The sequence below is a fragment of the Prionailurus viverrinus genome, chromosome C2, assembly GCF_022837055.1.
Source record: "Prionailurus viverrinus isolate Anna chromosome C2, UM_Priviv_1.0, whole genome shotgun sequence".
Lineage (NCBI taxonomy): Eukaryota > Metazoa > Chordata > Mammalia > Carnivora > Felidae > Prionailurus > Prionailurus viverrinus.
Window position 1 is genome coordinate 148,899,375 of NC_062569.1, and position 13,601 is coordinate 148,912,975.

At 45.7% G+C, this 13,601-nt stretch overlaps 1 protein-coding gene across 7 annotated transcripts in view; it reads left to right on the top strand.

The window, feature by feature from the left end:
- Nucleotides 1–13,601, top strand: part of KCNE2 (potassium voltage-gated channel subfamily E regulatory subunit 2) — a 170,630-nt gene that overhangs the window by 119,546 nt on the left and 37,483 nt on the right. For 5 of the 7 annotated variants that reach the window (XM_047876525.1, XM_047876526.1, XM_047876521.1 and 2 more), the window contains one exon: nt 691–824. The exons of the other annotated variants lie outside the window; for them this stretch is intronic. The gene's annotated coding sequence lies outside the window, so the exon portion shown is untranslated. The remainder of the gene's footprint in view (nt 1–690; nt 825–13,601) is intronic. 7 annotated transcript variants of the gene reach the window in all.

Sequence of the window (13,601 nt, forward strand, 5' to 3'; positions counted from 1 at the left end):
AACACGGGGCTCAAACCAAACAAAAAAAATTAACCAAAATAACACCTTTTAAGTTTAACAAGGACTTAAAAACTATTTTGAAAAACTTCTGGTACTAATAGACAATTTTCAAAACTTAATTTAAAGACTCTTCCCTTGAGTTAAGAAGCAGGAAGCCTTTCAGGACTTCCATTCTTTTAAAAATTCTCTACTTCTGAACACAACCGGATTATTTTCTTATAAAATTACTCTCCTGAACTGTTTTGCAACTGTGGTAGACAGGATAATGGCCCCCCGAGGATGTTCCCTTGAACCTGTGAGTGAGTTACCATACACGGCAAAAAAGGGACTGTGCAGATGGGATTACGGTAAGGTTTTTGAGATCACCCTGGATTATGCAGGCAGGTCGAGTGAGTTAGAAAGGTCCTCCCAAGAGGGAGGCTGGAGGGTCAGAATCTGAAAAGGAGATGTGAAGGCAGAATCAAAGGCTAGAGTGGTGACTATAATGACAGAGGAAGAAGCATTAAGCCAACGGACCCAGGTGGCCTCTAGACACTTGAAAAGGGCACGAGAGTGAGTTCTCTTCTGTGGCCTCCAGAAGCGTGGAGCACGGCCTGGCCAACACCCCCATTTCAGGATTTCTTACTTCCCCCGCGGGAAGACGCTAAATTTGTTTTAAGCTACTAAGTTTGTTTTAATTTGTTTTTGCAGCAGCAAGAAACTAATACAACCTATTGCGAGCGATCAGATCACGCCTGCTAGCTTGAGAGAGGAATGACTTGACAAACTGATGGCTCCGCGTGAATCTTCATACAGTTTCCCCGACCGCCGTCCCCCCTGTTCGGGTGAGCTCATAGTAGAATTGTTTGCGGATTTTTCACGTACTTATGCTAAGTGAAAAATACATGGTGAGAGGCTTAAATCCATCTAATTACTGACGTCTTCATACATCTTTGTTGGGGATTATCCTACAGTATTAGTGTTCTAGGACTGCTGATACGAAGTGCCACAGACTGGGAGCTTGAACAACAGAAATCTATTTTCTCACAGGTCTAGAGGCCGGAAGCCCAAGAGAAAGGTATCTTCTGAGACCTTCCTGCTTGTCTTGCGGGCGGCCTCCTTCTTGCCGTGTCCTCGCATGGCCTTTCCTCTGTACCTGCACGTGTCTGTGTCCAAATTTCCTCTTCTTGTAAGGACACCAGTAATATTGGATGAGGACCCGTCCTAAAATTACCAAAAACAATTTGAACTTAATTACCTTTTAAGTTTATTTATTTTGAGAGAGAGAGAGAGAGCGAGAGAGAGAGAGCAGCATGATCAGGGGAGGAGCAGAGAGAGAGGAGCACAAGAATCCCAAGCAGGCTCTGCACTGTGAGCGCAAAGCCCGTCACGGGGCTCCATCTCGAGAACTGTGAGATCATGACCTGAGCTGAAATCAAGAGTCTGACACTTAACTCGCTGAGCCACCCAGCAGCCCCTAACTTAATTACCTTTTCACAGGCCCGATTCCTGGTCATTTCCCTAGGTACCGGGGGTTCGGGCTCCAACATATGAATCGTGGGGGAGACACATTCCAACCCATAACCTCTATACTAGCTACAGGTGGGAGAGAGTCTGTGCCAGCCAAACAGATCAGACTGTGTAGACCACTGAAGTGACACATCAAGACTATTCACCATAATTCCACATTATTTCTGCTTTGGTACACTCAAGTGTATTATGATATGAGTCCATTGGAACTGTCTCGCTTTGTCACCTTCTGGCCCACGAGAATATGTTGCAGAGACCGTTAAACTAAGATGAGGACAGGCCAGCTCTGGAATGGCAGAAACAATCCTAGGAAGATCTTATGGGATTGGGCAGTTGGGGGGTGGAGGGGAGGGAGGGCTGTATAAATGCAATTAAATCGCTACTTCACACCATACACTGTACACATACATCACCGGATGGATTATAGACCTAAATGTGAAAAAACACACTTCAAAAACTAATAAAGAAAATAAAGGACAACGCCTACATGATCTTAGAGTAGAGGAAACCTAAAAAAAAAAAAAAAAAATGTATAAAGTCCCAACAATAAAGAAAAAGATAGATTTAACTATGTCAAATTTTAAAATTCTGTACAGAAAAAGCATGTAGCCTTCTATTGGCCAAAGATTAAAAACAGACTAGGAGACACATTTAATAGGCTAGGAATGAACATACAAAAACACAAAATAAAAAAAGTAGAAAAAAATGAACCAGTTGTCTGAAAAGGAGATGTGAAGGGCTGACAAATAAGGAAACAAACAAAAACGATGTTCAAGCCCAGAGAAGGCAAAGAAACAACACAAAAGGAGACCACTTTCCATTCATTGTATTCGTAAAATTTAAGGGGCGGGCCATCTCAACTGTTGGCGAGGTCGTAGGAGAAATAAATAAATTGTTGCTGGAAATGTGAATTGGTAAAAGCGCCGAGGAGAAAAGTTTGGTGGCAGCTAGGAAAACGTGTTTACCCGGTGTGCTAGAAATCGTGCTTTGGGATACACACTAGACAGCCTCCTGCATAGTATCATAAGCATCTTGCACACAACAGTGTCAGTGCGGCATGTTTTTGTAATGGCAGGGACAAAAAGCAAGTGACTGAAACATCTCCCAATACAGGAATACAGAAAATGTGGTATTCTCTATGATGAGATACCAGACAGCAATTAAAAATAATAAATAAAATTGGTCTATATCGTCCCTAGTAGATGTTACAAACAGAAGGTAGAGTGTAACAGCAAGATGCAGATTGCTGGGATTTATACTTGTATGCGCTAAAAACCAAACTATACGGTGTGTGTGCACGCGTGTGTGTTTTAACAGATGCGCATCTATCTAACAATAAAACTTTTTAAAGTGATACAAGAACATTTTTGTCTCTAGAGGGATGTCAAGAAGAATAGGTGGGGAGGTACTGGTTTGGGGACATTGGTTAATATCGCTCCTTGGCTCACTCCTCCCCTTTCCTCCCTCCCTCCCTCCCTCCCTCCTTCCTTCCCTTCCTTCCTTCCTTTCTTCCTTCTTTTTCTCTTCCAAAAAATTGATAAGAAGCAAACAAGACAAAAAAGCTAACATCTGTTCATTCTGAATTGTGGAAATATGGAAGTCTAAGTTACTCCTTTATTTTGCTGTAACTTTTAAATCTCGGAAAGCAGAAGCCAAACCAAACAAAAAAGCCCTGGTATTTATATAAATACAATCATGAGCTATAAAACTCTACTAAAAGAAGTAAAGGAAGACTTGAACAAAAGAAGACGAGTATTCTCGTGAGTATGCTGTGTTCTACAGAGCGGGCTAACTTCCACTCTCCAACCGACTCCTCAAAGTTGGGAGGTCCCAGGGGTCTTTGAATTGGAAAGACCCGTAGTGATCATTTGGTGCCAAAGCCCCTTTTCACTTCCCTCATGAATGGTGTCCAGTCTCTTGAAATAATGTGTTAAGGGTGTCTTCTTCCAGTGCCAGTGGCCAGCCCTACTGTTCTGAAGCAAGTGGTTCCATTCATTTGTCAGCAGCTCAAACCATTAAGGAAAGTGCTTTCTAACTTTGAGAAGAAATCTGTTCCTGTAGACTCCGCCCCTTGGTTCCATTTCTTCCTTCTGGAGCAACAGAGCTGAAACCCAGTGCTCCTTTGACAGGAATGTCCTTCAAAATGTGAAGACAGCTATCCTGCGTTTACGAGTTTTTATACGTAAAAATATAAAGAGCTCTTTACGCAAACGGAAACGTGAGCATCACCTGGAGACGTCACCATAAAACTCCAACAGGCTGTGAAACGGAGTTTTGAAAATTCTCTTTCATAATGTGGAAGAAACTAACGTGACAACACGGAGAGCTCGGCCTCTCTCAGGTAGTGAATTTTTCTCTGGGCTTGGAGGCAAAGGACTCCCCACCTCCACCCCAACCCCGGGAGGGAGAAGTACATAATTGATGAGCAATCCTTATCAGACTTGAAAGGACAAAGATACAAAGGGGAACCGGATGCCTGGCTACAAACTGATACCTCAACAGACATAAGAGGAAGCTACATAATCTCCTTGTTAAGGACATTGTATATTTTATAAGAGAATAGCAATGCCTTGCCAATTTCAGTGCCAATGTGGGCTGACAAAGGGATCCGAATACTGACTTAGGAAAGTTTCTCTTAAAGGTAAAGGCCTCTGGAGACACAGACCCTACTGTATTGGTGTTTATTGGTTGGCTTCTTTTTCACCAGCTTGAAAAGCGACCAATGGACAAGAAAGGCTGTTGGCATTCCAGTTTGAGAGGTTATTGGTTGATGCTGTTTAAGTTACCTGAGATGTTATGTATCACTGTGGGTAAGAGGAAAGGGGAAGGGAGGAAAGGAAGGTCAGGTTCCCACTGTTAGAAATGGAACAGGGATTCCAACTCAACCTCCTGGAACTCAAATGTTCTTCACTTTGTTGTGTTCTAAACCTCACCCCTCTCAGGTTGTGAAAGCATCCATATCACTCATAAAAATATTTAATGGCTTGTATCAACCAGTCAAAACGGACTATGGGTGCTATGCCTTATGGGTACATCCTGGCTGGATATCCACAGGTCTACAGCTCTAACCAATCAGGAACAGAGAAGCCCTTTCCAAGGTGATACAGCAGATAAAGCAGTATTGCTTTAAGAAAGGTAATTGGGTTGTGCTCGTCTTATAAAATAGTTTTATTTCACATTAGATCTCTCTGAAATTATATTTTAGATATTATGCCACTTCTTTTTACAACTTCTCTTTAGAAACCACTTCAATTTGTCTTCGAATGCAGAAGAAAATAAAGGAGGAAGGGTAAGGGAAGGGGTGGCTTAATTTTTCTAAATTGCAAAGTGACTGACAAAACTTGATCCTTCTCAAAGGTCTGTGCGTGGCCCGAATGGAGAGAGGGGGTCTAAGCCTCCTTTAACGCTCTCTCCATAGCTCTGCCCCCGGCCCCCATAGTTCCCTCTTTGGAGAATGTTGTCTTCTTAAAACCCCACTCCCCAGCCCCCACCTGTTGCCATCTGATCTCAGAGCCATTTCCTGCTCACAGTCTTGCTTTCCCCCTTACCAGACTCTGTCTGCCCCTCCTTTCAGCTGTAAGTCTGTTTTCTAAACCTGACATCGAACAAGCAGGTAAATAAATCTTCGGATAGTATTTCCCAGGCAGCGTCCCTAACGTTGGGGGTGTTGTGACCACCTACGATGGAAAATGATTATTTCAACCTCTCCCTTACCACCCCTCCCCCCGCCCCCAATTGCGGTTATGTTTATTTGTTTTTGACTAGAGTGAATTAAAATCAGTTTTGTGTGGAAGATTTCACAACAGTCGTTGACATTTTTGGAGAGACAATGGAGAAAGATTGAAGACCAATGGAAACCTAACGGCCATGCAGCATCTCATGAGTTTGTGGGGCTTTTCCCCTTAGTTGTGCAAATTCAGTCCAGTGGGATATAGAAATAAGTGCTGCAGGAAAGCATTTTTCTGTTTGCCAAAAAGCAGTGGCGTTGAACGGCTTGAGAGACCACAAAATCACATTTCTCTACTCAGCACTGGGAAAAATTGTAATATGAAAGCATATTACCGATTCACATCACCTGGGTCCACTACAGCCAGAGGAAAAGAGATTCCAACCCAGCCGCTAATATGCAATGGATTATCTTGCTGTGAGTGTTTTTCTGGGTCTTGCTGTTGTCTTTTGATTCAACCACATAATTGCCTAAAGTAAGCAGTGGAGAGTGCCTGGCTCCTTAGTTCTGGGTTGCTGCCCCTGGACTCGCATCGTTTAGATTAAGGAAGAGATGAAGGCAAGCAGGAAGGTTCTGGGTTGTGATTGCTGTGGACATGAACTTTAGCTTCAGTCCCCACTCTGCCCCCAGCATTTCAGGTGCAGGAGGTCTGGCTGGTTTCTCAAAAATTTCCCTGGTCTGATGCCACTTGAGAAGCTTGCTCTCCAAAACTCAACCTCAATAATTATAAAAACTTATTGGAAATGTTTTCAATATTTTCAAGCTGAAAATATGCCTATATATTTTAAACAACCCCAAAGGGATCGAGAATGGGAGAATGTCAGGGCTGGGTGAGAGGCAGCCTCACGCCGAAGGCCCAGGTGGGAATGTGCCAATGTTAAGTTATTGGATGAGATTTCTGAGCAAGAATCAAATATTTGAGTCCTCCAGCATTTGTGGAAATTATTTTAGCAGGGAACAGCGGTGGCACCAAGACAATGATTTGTTTTCTCAAAGTCCAATTTGAGAAACCGTATGGCTCCATGTTTCACTTCTAATTAAAATTGTAATCCCTAAGATATTCTACCTGAGCTATGAGGAGCCAAGGGATAGAGCTCCGATTGTTTTGAATGGCAGGGGGTCTTGAAGACCCAGAGAATTGCCCAGTGATAGATCAGTGATCTCCAGCCTCAAATGACTTCCACATATATAAATTGCAAGCCAGAAGGAGACACTAAGGAGAAGAACAGAAGGGTTTGTTTGGAGTGTACCACAAATAATTATAAGTTATGGGAACAGAGAAGAAAATAAGGCATGTTGATTAGAAACACCAGGATGAATTGGCATTGATTTCGCCGTACAATAGAAAATTTGTTTCAAATTTTCTTCCAACAGATGCATAGCATGGTGAGTGGGGAATTAAATTTTATTCCAGGTTCAAATTTAAGTTTGGAAATGAAATTTGGGAAGGTATGCCTTATTTCACAGAGACAAAGCAACTTTCTGAATACTCTTACATAAGGTAGCCAATAGAGGGCTGATGTGCTTTTCTAGATCTATAGGCTCAGAAAAATTGCTCTCTTGCTTTTGAGTATACGTTTAGCCTTTTTTGTTCACCGACGGACGCACTCTAATATTCTTCTCTGTGAATCTGTGCGTGTTCTGTTATAGCCTGGTTCTGACAGCAGTCTCCTAAAGATAAAAAGGACCCAGGAGTTTCAATAAAGCCCTTGCTGCTTATATGGCTATAGAATATTAAATCATACATTCTGCTCGGTTACGTTGCAGCTGTTAATTTTCCTTCAGGTCCTTAATAACTGGAATAAATACAGTAGTCACATACTTTATTTCTCTTTTTAAGCCAAGAGTTGGTTGGCATCATCAATTCTGTACCGGTTCCTTAAAGTGTGAGTTGACAGTTTGTGGCACTTTTTTTCCCCAGAGGTACAGGCCCACGTTGTCTCTTGACCAGGGAGCCCTGTCACTCAGCTGGCTATGGGTGCAGGGGCAGAGCTGGCCCGAGGCAGAACCGACAGGTGGGCATGGCCTCTGGGCTCAATCATAGGTGTTCCCCCAGCTTCTTAAGAGGAGACTGTGCCCTGAGCATGTCCTCACCCCGGGCTCCACTGGCCCTCTCCTGGAGCCACTATTTAGAAGGCCACTCATACCTCACTCCATTGGCCTTCCTCTGCCCCAATCTCCAGCCCAGAATCATGTTCAGTGTCCCTGCGTCCCTGCCCCCAAGCATCAAAAGGTCCCTGTTCGTGGGTCCCCTCGGAAAGGCCTACGTGGCTGATGAGCAACACCAGAGAGCCCCCAGAACACTGCCCACAGTGGCTCCTCCTACCCCTGGGGCTCCCCTGGGCCACATTCTCAGCACATGCCTGGGCCCCACAGAGAAGACGGGGGGACCCGCTTGGAAGGTAAGCACCAAAGAGGATCGTAGTTGGGCTTCCGGATGGCCATAATCCACACTCAACAAAGGGCTGGGATACCTTGGGAGACCCCCCCCCCCTCCTCTTTTCCTCCTTCCTTCCCTTCAGAGAAGAAGACCTCTTCTCCTGATCAAGGATGACCTCAGCCTGCCTTGCCGTCCTCTGCTCTAGAAGCCTGGTCCTCCCTGGTGTCCTGCCCAGGGTCGTCGTCATCATCTTCCCCCTGCCCTCAGCACCATCCCTTTTCTAAGCAGCATCCTCTGTTACCTTCCCCCCCCCCACTCCACGGCAAAGCTGAAAACTTGTGTTTATGGGGTAAATAGAAGCGCCACCACTTAAAGAAGGGGCTGGGGCTCTCACGAGGAGATAAGGGGAAACATGGAAGAAGTGACATCAGCCAGCAGCTCTGAAGGGTTCTTAACGTGTTTGGAATTTGCCGCCAAGATTAAAAAAGAAACGATTTCAGATAAAACTCAAGACTTTTGCAGGCTGCTCCTGAAAACCAGAAGGCCTGGAAATGCCAGACCAATAGATCCACATGTCGACAGGCACCAGCTGTTCCTTTCCAGAAGGCCTTGCGCCAGGCAGACGCAACAGACGTCACCTCCTGCCCTCTTCCGTAATGTGGCCCTGCCACTCTGCCACCAAGAGACAGCGCCTAATTGCTCTCCCCCTGAATCTCACTGGCCTTGGTGATTTGCTCGAAACCAGGCGAATGTAGTGGGTCCGCTGAAGAGACACCACAAGATTTCTGAAGCTGGGAGAGCTGGCGATCCGCTAGAGAGGGGAGCCACTTCCATGGTCAGCGTGCAGACATAATGCTTTGTAATTTCATTTCCAAAAATATTACCGGCTGCCTAATCCTGATGGACAGACACCCACTCTGGTCCCTGTTTGTAGAGCTGGAGGTTCTTACGCTGAACTTAGCAGTGGTGGAGAGAAGACAGCTCTTGCTGAACTCTTTTCACTCTGTCTTCCGATCTGATGGAGCCACCCCCAGCCCCTCTCACCTTTCTCTCCGGAAACATCCCAACCGTGTGACCATGTGACCAAAACCCCCCTGAAGTTCCTCAACATCCAGGAAAGCCACATTCCGGAAGACTGAGAGCCAGGCAGAGACAAAGACCCTTTGTCGATGAAGCACTTACTGACATATTTCTGAGAGATTAATTGGCATCAGAATACAAAGAGGAGCGGGGTGAAAAACGCCCTCTATAAAAGACGTATTTAAAAACGTGATCGCAGGGGCGCCTGGGTGGCGCAGTCGGTTAAGCGTCCGACTTCAGCCAGGTCGCGATCTCGCGGTCCGGGAGTTCGAGCCCCGCGTCGGGCTCTGGGCTGATGGCTCAGAGCCTGGAGCCTGTTTCCGATGCTGTGTCTCCCTCTCTCTCTGCTCCTCCCCCGTTCATGCTCTGTCTCTCTCTCTGTCCCAAAAATAAATAAACGTTGAAAAAAAATAATAAAAAAATAAAAACGTGATTGCAAACATAGTTCACATTCATTGCAGAAAACTCAGGAAACACAGAGAAGCACAAAGAAGCAAATGAAAACCACCTCTACCCTCACGCCATCCTTCTCCTTTATTTTTTTATTCTTATACATGGAACAAATAATGTTGCAAAGATCAGGTCCCATTGTAACCCCCTGTCCTGTGTAATATTATACACATTTCCTCGTGGCAATAAATGTGCACCTACAGTATAATTTTATGGATAATTTTACACATGGTATTCTATTGTGTGAATGTATCATAATTTAGATAATCATCTCCTATTGTCTGGCATTTGTTTCCAATTTTCTCCTAGTTATGAACATCCATCCTTGCCCACGTATCTTTTCACATGCCTGGGATTATTTCCCGGCTAAACGTCTAGAAATGGGATCGCTGTGTCACAGCTACAACAATTTTCTCAAGGCTTTTGTTACTTATTGTCACATTGTCCTCTAGCGTCATATCCTCACCAACAGGGTATAGGCATGCACATTTCACCAAACCCACGCTAACCGGACAACACGTCCTCATGGTTTGGTCAATCGACAGCTGTAGCACTTTGCATTTAACAATAATATGCCAGTAGCCGAGGACAAAACCCGGAAAACGGTGGAGAGAACAGAAGAAATCTCTGAGGATGCAGGGTGGCTCTTTTACAGAGGAGGAAAGTGAGACCCAGAGAAGTAGGTGATTTGCCCAAAGTTATACGGGGAATCAGTGCATGGGTCATCGACACTGGACTGGAGCGTAGTCACTGGCCTGTAGCACCATGACCAATTCTGGTCACAGTGTCAGATCGACGAGCTGACAGTTGTCCTAAGCTTACCTGATTCCCTTCGTCCCCTTCCATTTTGAAGCGTTATATTCAGTCAGCTGCTCTATGACCTTCAAACTGGACCAAGTCCGCCTCATGTTTGCTTTTCAATATGTATGCTGAGTCCAGTCAAACTTCCTGACAAGGAGGCTTGTATTGGGATCAAAAAAGGGCTAAATGGTCTGTCCCCCGAAGAACGGGGCAGGCGACGGTGTCCCCAGTTCAAGGTACATGACTAGGTGCACCCAGAGGCGGCTGGTAAGGCCGAGGGAAGCGTTGTGCGGGTGGCCTCCGTGCCCTGAGAGCCCACTGCCTCACTTCTCACAGCCAACTTGGGGGGACCGTGGCTCATCCCTGGCTCTTCAGGCATCAGCTCCTTGGATGCTCCCCTGCTGCGACCCAGTTCACGGATCTCTTCCTTCCCCTGACTTCTGTGACATCACCTATCTCTTTGGGGTTTTGGCCTACTTTTCTGTGTCTATTTCAGTGTCTCTGCGTTTCCTTCTAGTCTTAAACGTGTGGCACAAATCTCAGATCACAAACTCAGAGACGTTCATTATTTTAATTTTCAAAATAACCACCTTTACATTCTATTTCGGGCTCTTAGTTTGCCACATAGTGGAAACCGAAATGTCTGTGAACTCGGGGTCACCTCAGATCTTTCTGCTGCCCTGTTCTCCCCTTTCCCCCCGGGATTCTTATGCCGGGAGGTGGTGGGGGTGAGGGTCTGGCATCCGGTTACCACTCATCATCCTCCACACACACTGGCACAGCCCGAGGCTTCTGTCACTCCTGTCAGGTCCCTGTCCTCGGCAATGTATGTCACCGCAGTGTCCTCCTGGGGCCCCTGAGTTCTGGCTCTCTCTCTCTATTACTTCTTACTCTGGGGCACACGGGGATCATCCAGCTACTCTCAACCCTGATGTGGATTCAGGGAAACTGACAAGGGACTGGGCCATTTGCCCCATTGACATGCCGCCCAGCTTTTGCTTCTCCAGCCCTCAGGCTTGGCACGGAGGCACCTCCTCCCTCCAGGCTTGCCCCCTTTCAGGAATGCTCACGGGGTGTGATTCTTCCTCAAGTAGAGTAGCCCCTCCCTCACTGACTCCCCATGCCTCTTACCCCATTCCACAGCCCACCGCCACCTTGGCTGGGTCAGGTTTTTAAAATCCTGCCTTTGGAATGTTCCAATTGATAGACTAGAAGAAGGACCTAGTGAGCAGGAAGGAATGTCTGATACTAAAAACACCACCTCCGACACATCATGTTGTCATCGCACTACCTGTGGATCTACTCTCAACCCTTGATGGGGACTTGACACCCTGTCATCCCTTCCTAGATGGCCCTCAGTGGGCTCTGGTCGGCTCGTATCACTTCCGCAGAGCTCCATTCTCAGCAGTTACCCTGGGGCAATGGGGCCACCGTGCTGCAGTGTGGCCGGAACAGAATCGCTTCTACCTCTGTTACTACCTTGTTCACCCGCCTCGAGTAAGAAGACATCTCCCACCTCCACCCTCCGCCCTTGATTCCCTAAGGTCTATCTCACCAGCCTGCCACCTCTTTCACGGAACTTTCCCAACGACTCAGTCACACCATGGTGGCTTCCTTCTCAAGTCTAATAAGAAGATTTATTGTCACTCACATCTCACGGAACACATGGCGTATGGTTTTGTGCGAGGCCGACTAGATCATGACCTTGTAAGGGGGCAGAGACTCTGCGTCTTTCTCTTGTATTCCCAGGACCTAGCACATGCTGGACACACAGTAGATATTCATAGGACATCTTCTTAATAGATGAATTCTGTTAAGGTTTGAGCCTCCTCAAAAGAAGTTGTACCTTATACCTTTAGAGAACCCCAGAGCCTAAAAAGTCCACCGTGCTCAATGAGTCTCTGCACGATAGTGAGGGTGAAATAGAGAAAGGGCACAAAGGTCATCCTAGAATTGAGGAAGTATTTTTACGGAAGTCCTGGAAGTAACAATAAAACGTTCTCATCACTAAATACTCAAGCTGGCCGCATCTGAATCCTCTATATTAACTCCTTCCTTGACAGAAAATGTTATTTTGTTTATTGGGGTACCTGTAGCGTAATACAATGTAATAACAACCATTGCACACATGTCTAAAAACAAACAACCGAATAGCAAACATGTAGTGACTACCTACTATGTGGTCTAGCACTGGGCTTGGAGAAATGGAAAATGGAAAAGAAATGAAGATTGTTTCTGGAGAAGTTCTGGTCTCCCTGAGGTTACAGTCTAGTCGGGGAGTCAAGGCATACATACCCCCAAATAATAGTAGGGCAAGAACTAGGCCTCACATCAGAGACCAAAAAGAGGGTCTAGCAGTAAAGAATTAGGATGAGAAATCCCCGTAGGAATCAATCGATGCATCACAGCCATGAAGGGACTTGGTTTGGACCTTACATGACAACGTCCATGGTAACATGAGAGTGGCCCTGTCAACGTCCAATGGCTTTGACCATAAAAAGCAACACTCAATACTACGTGTGCTTAATCTAATGCATGATTTATTAATCCCATAAGCCTATTAAATATTGTTCCTGTAAAAATCCAAACACCATTTACCCACCCAATAACATAAAACTTAGGAATTTCCAAATTAAAAAAGTCCCTGACATTTAAACATTGACTACGAACTTCTTTAATCAAATTTGCCTTATCATCCAATTAAAATCACAATTCTACCATATCGGGTTCTTTTACACACTTCAAAAAACGTGTATGTTATTATCATGGTGATAATGACACTTTGTTACAATTAAAACAGTAATAAAAGTGCTAGTATCATGGAGCTATTTCTTTATTATTTTCCTACTCGTTTTTATTTCTACCCATTCCCGAGATTTCAGTGACTATACAAGATAGCAATTTCTATAGCTTCCTAAGGCGATGATAACTTATCGGAACCAAAGTCAAAATATCCTCTCAGACCTGTGAAGCCAGCAGATTCTAGGTTCTATACCAGCTGACTCTTGTTGGGATTTAGAGTCTGGTTACAAGACCCAAGGAAACTCCATTCTGAATTTGCAAGCTGGGTTCCTTTGTACAATTGAGTTTTGACTTCTCCGTTTGCAGGATCTCTCTCTTCACCATGTTGCTTCCACCCTCCACCCTCTTCCACCCCTGTTTTCTGCCCTGAGGGCCTGACCTGTATGGGCTCATGGATGGGATGGAGGAGATTCCCCCTTCTGGTCGAGTCCAGCTAGGAGGGTGCTCAACCTAAGATCAGAGGCTAGCAGTGGGATGGCGCCTAGTCTGAATTCCCTGGCCCCTTGCTCTAAGGTGGTCTTGGCAGGCTATGTCCCTCGCAGCTCTTCCCAAGGTGGCCTGTTCCATGTTCCGTGTTCTGGGGACCACTGCCTCCCTTGTCTGGTCAGATGGATGGAAAAGCCAAGACAGTGTCAACGCTGCAGTCTTGCACCAGCCCTCAGGGTCCCGTTCAGCCAGCCCACCATTTCGTAATTATCTCCTCCTTGAATGATCATATCTTGCCAAGCCACTTATTTCCTGCTGGGGTCCTGGCTGTGGCCTTGGTGGGGGTGGTGCTTGGATACTCTATCCAATACCCCCCTCAGGGGGGTAACTGCCTAGCTAGCCAAAGGCAGGGACAGGAAGCGCGTC